The sequence below is a fragment of the Podarcis cretensis genome (genome assembly GCF_951804945.1).
Source record: "Podarcis cretensis genome assembly, chromosome: 10".
NCBI classification, from domain to species: domain Eukaryota; kingdom Metazoa; phylum Chordata; class Lepidosauria; order Squamata; family Lacertidae; genus Podarcis; species Podarcis cretensis.
Window position 1 is genome coordinate 24,946,883 of NC_137179.1, and position 14,916 is coordinate 24,961,798.

At 44.3% G+C, this 14,916-nt stretch overlaps 1 long non-coding RNA gene across 2 annotated transcripts in view; it reads right to left on the bottom strand.

Moving 5' to 3' along the window:
• LOC307225331 overlaps positions 1 to 14,859 on the bottom strand; it is a 146,740-nt gene extending 131,881 nt beyond the window's left edge. For both annotated transcript variants that reach the window (XR_013842896.1, XR_013842897.1), the window contains exon 1: positions 14,323 to 14,859. This is a non-coding gene — a long non-coding RNA (uncharacterized lncRNA). The remainder of the gene's footprint in view (positions 1 to 14,322) is intronic.
• Between the last annotated feature and the right edge of the window lie 57 nt (positions 14,860 to 14,916).

Sequence of the window (14,916 nt, forward strand, 5' to 3'; positions counted from 1 at the left end):
GTCAGCCACCAAAGTCATAAACACATGATGGAAGTTGTAACAAAGTTATGGTCCTAACCAAAGTCAATAGTGAAGGAAGAGCAGAAACAAGGTCACAGGTAAGTGCCCTTCAGATCAGCGGCAGACCTTGGGGTCTCAAATTTAAGTGCCACCCTATGGGACACCAAAATTCAGCACCCTGGCCATCTCTCTCGCTCCAATTTAAATAATAGTTGTGGCATCCTCTGCAGCACCCATGAGGCTCTGTGCCCAGTGCAGCCAAACCAGTTGCACTCTCCTAAAGCTGCCTCTGTCCAGATGTTGCTAGACTTCTACTGCCACCAGCCCCAGTTAACATAGTCAATGATCAGGGATGTCAACTGCAGGAGTGCATCATGTTGGCTAACACTGTGCCTCAGATATGAAAGTCTTGGAAAGGATGGAGCTACGGGCAACAGCAGCTGAACCAAAGCAAAGCAAAAGAAATGTAAGCCAAGGCTACAACATCTCACGTTTCTGTTCTGCACTGCCTAGGACTGTTGTAGTATCTGTTAGCAGAAGCAAAGGAATCACAGGAAGTGGTCAACCAATGAAAGAGACAATCTCTTTCTAGCCACTTACTAGGCAAAGCACACAATATCTAGGGAAACCTCATTGTTTTGCAAAAGTGCTTGACAAGTGGCCTCTAGGCCAGGCTGAAGTTGATGGGGCCAGGGCAATGAGTCCTCTGCTGGTCCCATTCTTCTGTCGGGGATCCTGCTGGCTTACTTTGCTGGAGTGACAGTAGTCCAAGCTGTGTTGGGCAGCTGAGTCCTAGACTTCTAGCTATGACTTTATGTCATGGAAGATTCAGGAGAGATAAAAGAAAGTACTTCTTTGCACAGTGCAGAGTTAAACTCTAGAACTCACTCTTAGGAGGCAGTGATGGTCATCGCCATGAATGGCCTTAATTAGATGGATTAGACAAATTCATGAAGGAGAAGGTTATCAATGGCTACTACCCATGATAGCTATACATAATGCTTCTGAATACCAGTTGCTGGACACCACAGGAGGGGAGAGTGCTCTTGTGCTTAGGTCTCAGTTACCCCGGAGAAAGCCCTATTCCACATATCCTCATTGGCTCTTTCTCACCATAAACATCTTTCTCTTTTTTCTTTCCTGCTTTTATAAAAGACACAGGTAGGCACTGTTCATAGGTTTGGATGAACATATGGAGGACAACGTCCAGAAAGTGTAGGCACAGTTCCGCTATACAATCACACATCCATGCTATACAAACAAATGTGTGAAAATAAGTTATGTGTTTAAAACTTAACGTGATTTGGTTTAAAAGCTTAATTTTGCTAAGTATATTAACCAGAAAGACAGTCACTACAGTAGTACTTCTTACACTAAGCTCCTATGGGGAAACATGCTTTTAGACTGCTTTAGAAACGTGTATGGAACGAAGTTTATACCATGACACAAATAGGCATGAAAAGAAACAGCCGCCACCACCAAGGATGTCCAGAGTAAGGAAGAAGACAATTTTCAGAAGTCCTACAGGGGAAGTCCTACAGCAATAATCATTAGATTATCTGCTGCTTCAAATAGAAAAATTTGTAAAAATAATTTTCCAGATCCACCATCCCACAAATTTTGCATGGCATTCAGTAGTTTCTAAAGCTTTCTAAAGCTTTTGTGTACATCCATGTCTTTATACTCCTGTGGAAGCAAACTTGCTTCCTCTCCTGTGGAACCACATCATTTCGGAAAGCCGTCTTCCATTGAGGGGACAATTGTTTTCTATAGAGATGAGAAACAAATACCAATGACCTGGGTCACTTTGCCCCAGCAGGCTTTTGCTGCAGCTTCCTCTGTGCAGCTACAACAAAGTCTGGCAGCAGTCAGCCCTGCCAGCCCACACTGAGCCACCACGGAGAGGCCTGCTATTTACCCTTCCTATTAATCTGTCAGGGTCCTAGTCAAACACGTAAAACAATATGGTGTGTGCATATCTTGATTAGCCATTGCTAAGTAACTGAGGGGAAACATCAGAGAGCGGAGAACCATCCCACATTCTACAACACAGCCTTCTGAGGTATGAAATGTTTGTTCACTTACTTGTCAAATTAGGGGTGGAAGACACCAGTGGGTTTGCTCTCATGGAACCAGCCGCCCAAAATGTCAGCTGCTGTGTCCATGATAGGATATCATTGCATACCCTCCAACATTTCCTATGGGGAGATAGAGACAGGCTTGTAACAACCCCAAAACTTTTACCAGCACATGCACCTCACTATCACACATTGCTGAAGGCTCTTCTTTTCTGCCTGCTGCAAGTTTTATTCATTTACTCTACAGCAGCCTGGGCTCCACTGATTTCAGAGCATGTTGGTTCTGCTGGTTAATGACATATTTGGAAAAACTTAATTCAGAATATACCTCAGCAGATGCAATATAGAACTTTAGGAAGCTACATTATGCTTCAGTTCCCCTAGCTAACTGACAGTGTCTCTCCAGGGTTTCAAGCAAGGGTGATTCCCAGCCCTATAACCTAGCTTCAGTTGTCTATGCTCTGATAACCTATAAGTTAGATTACTGTAATGCATTACACACTGGGTTGCTTTTGAAGATAGTTCAAAAACTACAACTAGTGCAGAATTCAGCAGCCAGATTGCTGACTGTGATGAGAAGGTCTGAACACAGCACACTGATTTTATGACAACCACACTGGCTACTGATTAACTTCCTGGCTCAATTCAGTGCTGGTATAATCCTCTGAAGCCCTATGATGCTCAAAACTATAATACCTCAAGGACTGCCTCTCCCCATATGAACCAGCCCAAACCATGTGTATAGTCAAAACAAAATAAAAAAAATTCCTTCCAGTAGCACCTTAAAGACCAACTAAGTTAGTTCTTGGTATGAGCTTTTGTGTGCATGCACACTTCTTCTTCAGTGGTATCTGAAGAAGTGTGCATGCACACGAAAGCTCATACCAAGAACTAACTTAGTTGGTCTTTAAGGTGCTACTGGAAGGAATTTTTTTATTTTGTTTTGACTATGGCAGACCAACACGGCTACCTATCTGTAACATGTGTATAGTGTGATAGAAGACAGCTTAATCTACCGGTCTGTCGTGACTACATCATGCCATCGGAACAGAGCCCTACTACAAAGACTGTGTGTTGGTCAACATGTACTGATCTACACACATAAAACAAATTCACGCACAGGCGTCTTCCAAAAACCCAAAAACCGTGTTTCTGGAAGACAATCTTACTTGGCTACGAGTGATTGCCAAAGAAAGAAGACGGCTTCCTATGAGCTGTGACTCAGATTAAGCTCTCATTTCTGTGCAGACTTCACAAGCCATAGCTTAAACAAAAGAGCTAGTAATCTGGTACCCTACTGCCTAATATTTTACTCTGTACTAATGCAGTCAACATTTAAAGACTAAGGGATACTGTTTTATCCTTCATGCATAAAGACGAGGAATGGTCAATATCTGCCCTTCAATGCTTTTGGACTAAAGCTTCCAACACCCCTGACCACTGCTGATGCTAGCTGGGGCTGAAGGGGAGTGCTATAGTTCAATTTCTGGAGGGCACCACATTGCCTATCTCTGACTTAGAGCACACTCTCCCAAATCTGCATGTAATTTCTTATTACTAAGTTTCCTCTTCCACTTTCTGTAGATTTGTCACCCTGGCAACCTTTATCCTACTCTCCTTAAGAATTCAGGGTGGTATGCAAGACACATCTCCTTTTATGCTCGTTGTAACCCTGTGAAGTATGGTAGGCTGAGAATGCCTAGACCAAAATCACCAAGTATGCTTTGTGAGGATTTGAACCCAGGGCTCTTTAGCTTATGTCCCATGCACTAACCACTACCCCACAAGGTCTCTCACTTAGGCTTTGCTTCAATTTATTTTATTATTATTTATTGCATTTAGTTGGGGATTGTGACAGATGTATGCTGTATATAATAAGTATATTTCCATCTCTTGTTTGGACACCATTGAATTCTACTTCAGCTTCTCAAGTAAACATATTTTACATTTCCTGCAATCTTGAAAGAGCTTGAGATGCCCCCTGGTTAAAACATCTGATTCAGAAAAGTATACTTTAATATAAATATTGCATTGGGGGTTCAATTCATTATTTGTTTAAAGCTGGAGTTAAAAACTCCTGCTGATTTCAATGAGCTTCAGATCAGATATTTTGCGAAAACCTATCTGTATAATCCCTTCCTTTATGACCTTCATAAATTGAGGATTCTCCTTCAAGGCAATCCTAAACAGCATGATTTTACTCTGGGAACCAGTGCCCTGAATCACAGCTTTTAAAATCCATATAATAATCCAAACTGGACCCCATACCATGCTAAATTACAACATCTGTTTCCATGCTAAATTTCCCTTCATTTTCCCTTTATTTCTAATGCTACCAACCTCAATGACATGATATAAAACCTTACCCTGCCCCAGAAGGGTGAAAATAAACCTGATCTCAATAGAAAGCATTCTAGCTGTGCAAATTGTAAAGAAGATTATGTGTGCTTTCCTGAATAGTTATATATGAAGCAGCATCAAATCATATTTCTTTATTACAATTATTTAAGCATTTCTCACAATCTAATAATATGTTTGAAATATATGAAATTATTACATAGAAACCTGATATTTATCCTTATGTATCTACCTTCTGAAACAATAGTAGTTCAAACCATTTTTGGTCTAGATAGGGGTGGGAAAACTGTGACACTCAAAATGCTGCTGGCTGGACTGCAACTCCCATCACCCCTGACTTTTGAATCATAGAATTGTAGAGTTGAAAGGGACCCCAAGGGTCATCTAGCCCAACCCCTGCAATGCAGGAATCTCAACTAAAGCATCCAGGACAGATGGCCACCCAACCTCTGCTTAAAAACCTCCAATGAAGGGAGTCTCTTCGGCTGTCGAACAGTTCTTACTATCAGAAAGTTTTTCCTGATGTTTATTTGGACTCTCCTTTCTTGTAACTGGCAGCCATTGGTTCAAGTCCTGCCCCCCAGAGCAGGAGAAAACAAGTTTGCTCCATCTTCCATGTGACAGCCTTTAAGATATTTGAAGATGCCTATATCTCCTCCCAGTCTTCTCTTTTCCAGGCTAAACATACCCATAAAGCTTGGTTGCTAGTACTGGTCATATTGTTGTTGTTTTTTTAATCAATTTTTATTAAGATTTTTAAACATAAATGCAAATATAATAAACAATGTAACATATAAAAGGTAAAGGTACCCCTGCCCATACGGGCCAGTCTTGACAGACTCTGGGGTTGTGTGCCCATCTCACTCAAGAGGCCAGGGGCCAGCGCTGTCCGGAGACACTTCCGGGTCACGTGGCCAGCGTGACATCGCTGCTCTGGCGAGCCAGAGCCGCACACGGAAACGCCGTTTACCTTCCCGCCGGTAAGCGGTCCCTATTTATCTACTTGCACCCGGAGGTGCTTTCGAACTGCTAGGTTGGCAGGCGCTGGGACCGAGCAGCGGGAGCGCACCCCGCCGCAGGGATTCGAACCGCCGACCTTTCGATCGGCAAGTCCTAGGCGCTGAGGCTTTAACCTTTAGCGCCACCTGCGTCCCTAATGTAACATGTAACATATATCATAACATAATTTCTTAACTTCTTTGGACTCCCTCACGTCTTCCGCTCCCACTTGCATCTTTGTCAATTCTTGCCCGCAATTTATCATCTTGTTTACATTCTTATGTCCCATTCATTTAGAATATAATCTAATAGTTCTCCCAAAGGTTTAAGGTTTTCCCTCAATCTCACTTATCATCCTAATTGCATCTAATTTAGTGGTGGTCAATTATTTATGATCTAGCCTCCATCTTAACAATCAACCAAATTACAATGCTTTTTTAAGTAAATCTTAAATTTCTTCCAATCTTCTTCAACCTTCTCTTCTCCCAGGTCTCGGATTCTGCCGGTCATCTTGGCTAGTTCCATATAGTCTATCAGTTGCATCTGCCACTCTTCCAGTGTGGGTAGATCTTGAGTTTTCCAGTGCTTAGCGATGAGTATCCTTGCTGCCGTTGTTGCATACATAAAAAATGTTCGGTCCTTCTTTAACACCTTCTGGTCGACAATACCCAAAAGGAAGGCCTCTGGTTTCTTAATAAAGGTATACTTAAATACCTTTTTCAACTCATTATATATCATTTCCCAAAAGGCCTTCACTCTCGGGCAAGTCCACCAGAGGTGAAAGAATGTTCCATCATTTTCTTTACATTTCCAACATTTGTTATCAGACAAATGGTATATTTTGGCAAGTTTAACTGGGGTCATGTACCATCTATATATCATTTTCATTACATTTTCCTTCAAAGCATTACATGCAGTGAAGTTCAGCCCGTTGGTCCACAACCTTTCCCAGTCCTCAAACATGATATTATGCCCTATATCCTGTGCCCACTTTATCATGGCCGATTTAACCATTTCATCTTGTGTATTCCATTTTAACAGCAAGTTGTACATTCTTGAAAGTATCTTAGTCTTAGGTTCTAACAGTTCTGTTTCCAATTTCGATTTCTCCACCTGGAACCCTAACTTTTTGTCATTTTTAAAAACTTCATTAATCTGAGCGTAATGTAACCAGTCTCGCACTTTGTCCTTAATTTTCTCCAAACTCTGCAATTTCCAATTGTCTCCATCTTTTTCTAATATTTCCCAATATTTTGGCCATTTGGCCTCCATATTGGGTCTTTTTCGGGCCTTAGCTTCCAGCGGTGAAAGCCACCTTGGAGTTTTATTTTCCAATAAGTCTTTATATTTTGTCCAGACATTAAACACTGCTTTTCTGACAATATGGTTCTTAAAGGCCTTATTGATCTTAACCTTGTCATACCATAAATATGCATGCCAACCAAAAGCATTGTTAAAACCTTCCAGATCCAATACATCAGTGTCTTCGAGAAGTAGCCAATCTTTTAGCCAGCAGAAAGCTGCGGCCTCATAGTACAACTTTAGGTCTGGCAGGGCAAAGCCCCCTCTTTCTTTCGCATCAGTTAATATCTTAAACTTAATTCTGGGCTTTTTGCCCTGCCAGACAAACTTAGAAATATCTCTCTGCCACTTCCGGAAGCACTCCGTCTTGTCCACAATCTGCAATGTTTGGAACAAAAACAACATTTTTGGCAATACATTCATCTTAATAGCAGCAATTCGGCCTAGCAAAGAAAGTTTCAATTTTGTCCAACTATCTAAGTCTCTCTTAATTTCTGACCAACATTTTTCATAATTATCCTTAAAAAGACTCAGATTTTTTGCTGTTATGTTTACCCCTAGGTACTTTACTTTTTTAACCACATTTAGTTCTGTCTCTTTCTGAAACCGTTCTGACTCTGTATCTGTCCAGTTTTTCCCCAATACCTTAGTTTTCTGTTTGTTTAATTTAAATCCCGCCACCCGACCAAAATCTTGAATCAATTGTAATACTCTTTTCGTACTAGATTCTGGCTCCTGCAGGGGCAAAACTAGGTCATCTGCGAAAGCTTTAAGTTAGTACTGGTCATATTGGCTGGGGCTGATGGGAACTGGAGTCCAAGAATATTTGGAGGGTCATAGTTTTCCCACCCTGGCATTAGAACAAATGAAATCCCTTGCATATTACCGAGACCAACAATCAGGTCATGCATCCATAGCAGTGACCAGAGGAGGAATGACTGCTGTGAGGAGTGCAGAGAGAAAAAACAGCACTTGCAGCAGCACAACCGGACACATTCCTCTGACCCAGCTGCAGCAAAACATCTCTCTCCCATATGTTTCTCCCCTTCATTCCCCACCACCACCAGCACTGGGCGGGGAAGTGGGTAGCCGTACAGATCTGGCACTGGGCGGACACCAGAATTAAGTCAGTGATACTTTACAAAAGTAAAGATGTGATACAGCTCTAACTTTGCATATTAGTTGTGCAACTACATTAAATTTATCTGAATCTGGATTTTCTGTATTCCTAACTTTGTCTGTCCAAAAAGAACTTACTATAGTAATATGTTATTTTTAAAAAATTACAGAAATATATTTATTCTCTGTTCTCCATCCTTACTTCGAGGTGGATCTCACTCATTTTTTCAAGTGAATATACTTCTAGATATGCATACATAGGAACTGATGCCTAGCAGTGATGCCTAGCAGATGTGCTTACATCTACTCATTAGTAAGCATCACTGAGTACACTTATTGACAGATACGTTTATTACACCCAAACAGTGCAATACTATGCATGTTTATTCAGAAGCTCCACTGAGATCAATGAAGTTTCCTTCCTAGTAAGGGTGCCTCTGTGTATGTATTTCTTTTACAAACCAGTCTTTTCCATGGAATAGTCTAGTGTTTGTGGTTTATGCTGCAAAATTCTTCAATCTACAAAGACACTTGTGGCACTTGTGGCTAGGCACTTGTGGCTAGGCCTGGTTGTAAATAATAAAACAAAGCACAAAACAGAGAAAATGTTTTCAAATGGCATGAAAGCATCCTATCTTTTGAAATACCTTTGCAGAACAAAACTTTTGCCATCACTTTAAATTACCCTCTGCTTCTTGTGCTGCTGTCCATTACTGAAGTTCATAAAAGACTAACTTAAGGAGCATTTTAAAGCTAAAAGCTCTGTTGTGCTCAGAAGCGAGGGGCTGCATACACCGAAACAATCTCTTGTTCTCTCTATTTATTTATTTATGTTTGTCTCGCCCAGCTCCTCCTTTGTCAACCACAGGTGTTTGAGAACACATAATGCTCCAAATGCATCAGAAAAGAGGTTATTGTGAAAGACCTTTTCTTTTCCACTTGTCCTAAAACTACTCGCAAAGTGTTACATGCGTTATACCGATCACCATAAACATCAAGGAACAAGCAGTCCTCTGTAAGCTGGCCCAGCAGCTCCACTATGACATTAGTTGAGACAGCTTTGTGACCCTGCATTGTCTGGCCTTTATTCACAGAACCTGTTTCTTTTCATTTCTTTCTTGCATGTGTGTATGGGGAGGGGGTGCGCACACACACACACATTTCACCCTTTTAGGGAAATAAAAGGCCTTTGGGGCATTTTTATTTACTGTAAAATGGACTGGGGGAAGGGAGAGTAAATTTATCTTAAAAGCTATACAGCAACTACTTGTGAAAACACTAGAAGCAGCTACTGTAGTTATGGTTTCCAGAACCACCTGCAAACAAGTGCAGACACCGTAGCAAACTGTGCCCTTGGGTTTTGTCACTGTTGTTTTCAGACTATTTCTTTTTAAAAAAATTCTTCTCTCTTGTCTTAGCGCAAAGCTTGCGGTGAATTTATGTGACAGCTATGAAAGTAGGACGCAAAATTGTGAACAAGAGCTAACCATTTTTCAAGCTTTCCTTGTTGGTATCATCACAATTTGCTACACAGCAGTGAATACTGAGTCGGTCCTGATAAATGGTTGAGAAGGAGGGAAAGACTGTACAGTCAGAGAGCCTCCAAATATCCCTCATAAGCATCCAGACTTGAATAAAGTGATTGGGGGCAGGGAGATAATCTATAGGGCCATTTTCCTTTCCTTTCTTCTGTCTCAAGGAGAGCATGTTTTAACAAAGAAATATTTGGTTCAATGGATTGGGTCTGAGGGCCAAAATAGATGAGACAGATGTGTGTGAATGCATCTCACTCTTTAGCCTTTTGCAAACTGAAGCAATGTGGGGTTCCCATTTGGATTGGGACTATGGGACTGAAACTGCCTTGGTCGCGCTGGTTGATGATCTCCGGCGGGCTAGGGACAAAGGTGAGAGCTGTTTCCTAGTTCTGCTGGATCTCTCAGCGGCCTTTGACACCATCGACCATAACATCCTTCTGGACCGTCTAGAGGGGCTGGGAGCTGGGGGCACTGTTATACAGTGGTTCCGCTCCTTCCTCCTGGGCCGTGTTCAGAAAGTGGTGGTGGGGGATGAGTGTTCAGACCCTTGGGCCCTCACTTGTGGGGTACCTCAGGGTTCCGTCCTCTCCCCCATGCTTTTTAACATCTATATGAAGCCGCTGGGAGAGATCATCAGGGGGTTTGGACTGGGTGTTCATCAGTATGCAGATGACACCCAGCTCTACCTCTCCTTTAAATCAGAACCAGTGAAGGCGGTGAAGGTCCTGTGTGAGTGCCTGGAGGCGGTTGGAGGTTGGATGGCGGCTAACAGATTGGGGTTGAATCCTGACAAGACAGAAGTACTGTTTTTGGGGGACAGGAGGCGGGCAGGTGTGGAGGATTCCCTGGTCCTGAATGGGGTAACTGTGCCCCTGAAGGACCAGGTGCGCAGCCTGGGAGTCATTTTGGACTCACAGCTGTCCATGGAGGCGCAGGTTAACTCTGTGTCCAGGGCAGCTGTCTACCAGCTCCACCTGGTACGCAGGCTAAGACCCTACCTCCCCGCGGACTGTCTCGCCAGAGTGGTGCATGCTCTGGTTATCTCACGCTTGGACTACTGCAACGCGCTCTACGTGGGGCTACCTTTGAAGGTGACCCGGAAACTGCAATTAATCCAGAATGCGGCAGCTAGACTGGTGACTGGGAGTGGCCGCCGGGACCACATAACACCGGTTCTGAGAGATCTGCACTGGCTCCCAGTACGTTTCCGAGCACGATTCAAAGTGTTGGTGCTGACCTTTAAAGCCCTAAACGGCCTCGGTCCTGTATACCTGAAGGAGCATCTCCACCCCCATCGTTCAGCCCGGACACTGAGGTCCAGCGCCGAGGGCCTTCTGGCGGTTCCCTCATTGCGAGAAGTGAGGCTACAGGGAACCAGGCAGAGGGCCTTCTCGGTAGTGGCGCCCGACCTGTGGAACGCCCTCCCATCAGATGTCAAAGAGATAAAGAATTACCTGACATTCAGAAGACATCTTAAGGCAGCCCTGTTCAGGGAAGTTTTTAATATGTAATGCTGTATTGTTTTTAACACTGATTGGGAGCCGCCCAGAGTGGCTGGGGAAACTCAGCCAGATGGGCGGGGTATAAATAATAAATTATTATTATTATTATGGTGCACATACAGAGGGCTTAACACATTCCCCTGTGCCATTTTCTCAATGAAAATCCCAAACATACACACAATCTAGTGTTATGAAAACTCAATAAGTATAACAGGGCAAATAGCAAGAAAATGCAACAGAGGAAAAGGAACAGCCCTCCTTCCATCATGCCCCCACCCCAGGCTGCAATTTGCAGCAGTCTGAAGACTTGCAATTTGCCAACACACAGGCACACAACCTTCCATTGGAATCAAACTACCTGGAATAACTCAGGAAGGTCTACACAGGAAGTTGCCTTGAATATTTGTCTGAACAGTAGAATATGAATTCCCATAATAAATAAAATACACAGAGCTATGCCAGTTTTGCTCCTGATCTTGTGTCCCTATGAACCCTGTGCCACTCTTTGAGACACTGCAACGGATCCTGAGACACCGCACTCAAATTTTGCCATGATGCCACTCATGGTGGTAAAATGTCTTGAGCCAGTCATGAGAAAGAGGGTTTATAGAACACCAAAGCAGCAGCATTAAAGAGTAATATGGGATGAAAGAAAAGCTAACACCAAATGAGGAAAAAGCTGGGTCAGCCCTATTATTAGACACAGACCTGAATCATATGTGCTGTTAAGCCAAACAATGGTTCATCAGAAACAAAAAAAGCATGTGGGTTCCTAGAGAAACGTGGCTGCTTTGCTCCCCTCCTAGTCCTCTTACTGCTATGTCGCTGTAAGCTAAGCGCTTAAAGATTAGAAGACCCGAACTGTGGTCTAAGAGTGTTTCATTCAGGTGGTCCATGGCCTGTCTGTAAAAATACAATTTAAAATTGTATAGCACCTTTCGCAGCACATTATAGTTGGTTCAACAGGCAGAAAAATCATTAAGAGCCAAAGCCCTCAGCAATTTTCAAGCAGTCTATGGCAAAAAAAAGTTGGGGGGACTTGGGGCTTATGCACACTTCTGCTTGTCCTGTGCCTAGAAAGCATGGATCTGAGTGGTTTTCTGTTTGTCCCATTCTTTCTAGGCATGTGTCTGAGCAGTTTTGCCTTTGCTCCGCCATTTTCCCCTGGAAAACATGCTCTTTAGCACTAAATTGGAACAAACGGCAATCCACAGAAAATGTGGTTGCTGTTTGTTCCACTTCAGCACTAAACCATGGGGGAAAGCAGTGGGACAAAGATGAGCCCTCAGTGTGTCATCCAACAAAGCACAAGGTTTAGCCAAAGTTTGCCATGGGGAGATAAAGTATGAGACTGTTTTTGGATGACATGAGAAGCCAAACTATGCCTTAGTTTGCAGAAGCAGAGGAGGGAAGACAAAGTGGCCATGATCAGGAGATCCAGTTATACCTTTCATACTTAGCCATATTTTGGTTCGGCTTTTATGAACCATGCCAGAATACGACAGACACCTTAGGAAGCTAACTTAGGGTGTTATGAAAGGGCAGCAAATGGTTAGTTATTTGATGTATTACAGTACCAGTAAGCAGAGCTGCCAAAATAATTTGGCCAGCCCTGGGTACCATGTACCTCAACAGGGGTCATGGGAGTAGCCAGGATTTTTGTTAGGGGGGGGCAGAGCCTCAGATTTGTATTGATTTAGGGGGAGCAGCTGCCCCCCTTGTCCCTCCCTTGGCTACACCCATGACAGGGGTGAGGTTTTCTATTTGTTACTCTATCTCAAGCAGCAAAATGTATGACGGCCTCTCCTCCCACTTTTTCACAAGTGTGGTTTTATGTGACGGAATGGAAGGGTGCCTCCAAGCGTATGACTTCCTTCTCCTTACCTCAAGGGCATCAAATCCTTAACGGAACAGAAGTTGCCCTGATCCGTCGCTTCGAGATTTCCTTAGGCTGTGGGAAGCAAGGAATACATCCATTAAACTGTGAAGCAGCCAGCCCTGCCATTAGGCAGAAATTGAGGCTGCATACACACCGCACACCCAAAGCACACGACTTTTGCCCCTCTCCCCAAGAATCTTGGGAACTGTAGTTTGCCCCGCTCAGAGTCACCACCCCAGCACTCCATTAACAAACTACAGTTTAGATGTATGGTGTGCAGTGCCGGATTTACGTACTGTATAAGCTAAATAGGCTATAGCTTAGGGCCCCACTCTCTTGAGGGGGAAAAACTGGATGTACATTTCCAAAATAAAAGATAAAAAACAAATAAAATAAAACCTACATACAGCAACAGTGTTTTGTGTTGTGTAGGCTCCTATGACATAAGTCATGGGCCCCGCCTACTAGCCTGCTCCCTAAAATATTACTGGTTTGCTCATTTCTATATATAGGGTGCCTACATTCTTCATGGACTGGTTGCATGGCAACATGTGCAAATGAATTAAGATACCTATTAGGTCCATATAGCATATATTCAACACAAAAACGACGATTTGTTGTTGACAAAGGACATCTGGACCTATAAAGGGCCCCGTTACCTTCAGTAGCTTAGGGCCTCATCAAACCTAAATCTGGCCCTGATGGTGTGTCAAGAGTTGGTTTTGGGGCGCCATGAAAGGACCATAGCTGTCAAACCTTCCCTTTTTTTGCGGGAAATTCCCTTATTCCAGTGCCGTTTCCCACTGCTATCCCGGATTGTTAGATATCCCGTAGACTGTCCCCGGGACAGGTGAGGCTGCTGATCCCTTATTTTCAAGGATGCTGATCCCTTACAGAGGTACCTCGGGTTAAGTACCAAATTCGTTCCGGAGGTCTGTACTTAACCTGAAACTGTTCTTAACCTGAAGCACCACTTTAGCTAATGGGGCCTCCTCTACCGCTGCGCTGCCACTGCACAATTTCTGTTCTCATCCTGAAGCAAAGTTCTTAACCTGAAGCACTATTTCTGGGTTAACGGAGTCTGTAACCTGAAGCGTATGTAACCAGAGGTACCACTGTATTTTCAAATCTGGAAGTTGACAGCTATGGAAAGGACAACACCTTGCGATTGAACCGTTGTGGCGTTTTTCCCTGTCAGGATGGGGGAAGAAGTATTTTGTGGGGCGCTTTGCCTCAGGAGCCTAAAATACTTAGCCGGCCTTGGGCTATAGGCGCCCCGAGGCAAAGAGGAGGGAGGGAAGGAAGGAAGCGCGCCATTTGCAGCTCCGCTTGAGGCAGCCCTTCGAGGCCTTGCTTGGTTCTCCGCTGCCCAAGGGGGAGGCGGAGCAGCGTCGCCCGGCGTGTGAGAGGGAGATGCAGGCAGGCCCGGCAGCGGCGCGGCGGGAAGGAGGGAGCTCGAGTGAGAAAACGTCCCGAGCCCTGACGCTGCATCCGAAGAATAGGAAAGGAGCAATATGATCAATATGGTTTCTTTGTTGGGCCTCGCTTACCTCGGCGGGAGACCATCTGCTCCCTGTCAATGGATCACCTGCTTGTCTGGCTTGTTGGCCGGGCAACCGGTGGGTGGAGGGAGATTAAGCGGGAGCGGCCGGGGAAGGGCCTGTTTTTTGTTCCCTCTCGCGCTGTGAGGAGGGCGGGGTGGGGGAAACATGGAGCGGGCGGGGAGAAGGCCGGGCTCGGCTGGAAGCTGAAGCCGGCTGCGCTCGCCTGGCTCCTGCCTCGCCGTCAAAGGCCGCGAGGCTCGCAGGGCGCGAGGGATGCTTTTGCACATTGCTCAGGGTGGAGATGCCCAGGGTCAGCCCCGCACACCCCTCGCGGCGGAGCTGCTTCTGCTGAAATGCTGAAAGGAGGGGGGGGGCGGTCGGTCGAAGAAAGGGCCTACTATATTGCACCACCGCACAATAAACCGATAGTCCAACAAATTGTAGTTGGCTCCTCCAGGGGCCTCGCTTGGAGGGGTGGCGTGGTGAGGAAGGGGTTTGACAAAGGGGGCCGCATCTCTCCTGCCTTCAGAGATGTGTGTGTGTGTGTGTCGTTTTACCAAGGCACTTTTAAAAATGCTGATTTTTATTTATTTTTTTAAA